Raw genomic sequence first — 758 nt, forward strand, 5'->3', positions numbered from 1 at the left:
TTATCCATAAACCTTTGTTTCTGTTGTTTTTTTCACCAATGAGAGATTTTGAAATTTTAATTTATATTTGAATTGTTCCTGGCCAGGTTGAATATGTGCAAAGTGATAAGAAAATACATGTTGTAAATACTAAGATCGTTTATGTTTTTAAGTATACTGAAAATAATCAAATGCGAATTTGTTAAATTATGATGACAGTGTGAATTAAATTGAAATTTAAGTCATGAATTTTTATTTAGCAAAAATTTCTTCATACATTTTATTTGAGCAAAAGTGGTTATTTCCCTCCTTATATCTGTAATTGCATGATCAGAGTGCCCGTGACAATACTTAGCTATTAAAAACAATTCAACAAGGTGGATGATGTGGGAGTGATGTGGGAGACTGCCGATTAATGACTCTGTCCTAGCCCAGTTAGTTTAAGACCTCTAGGAATAAACCTGGGTTTCCTTTACCCATTGCAAAGAGGGAAACCACACACTAGAGGAACAGTGGGGTGTCTCATCAGAAAAATGAAAAGATAGAGTTATTAGAGGACTTAGGGGATGGGTTCGTTTTAGGAAAAATATAAATAAATGTTTGGAAAGACTCAAATCAAATCACAGGTATGTATAAAGGGGCCGACATAGGTCTTGAATCTTGTTTTAGAAGCCAGCTGCCTGAGCTGAAAACAGATGCCTGAGATGCTCCAGTTGGCCTTTGACAAAGCTTCTTACGAATTTTGGTTTGAAAATCTATAACTCCCTATTTGGGCATAT

Source organism: Galeopterus variegatus, unplaced genomic scaffold (assembly GCF_000696425.1).
Source record: "Galeopterus variegatus unplaced genomic scaffold, G_variegatus-3.0.2 Scaffold13490, whole genome shotgun sequence".
NCBI classification, from domain to species: Eukaryota; Metazoa; Chordata; class Mammalia; order Dermoptera; family Cynocephalidae; genus Galeopterus; species Galeopterus variegatus.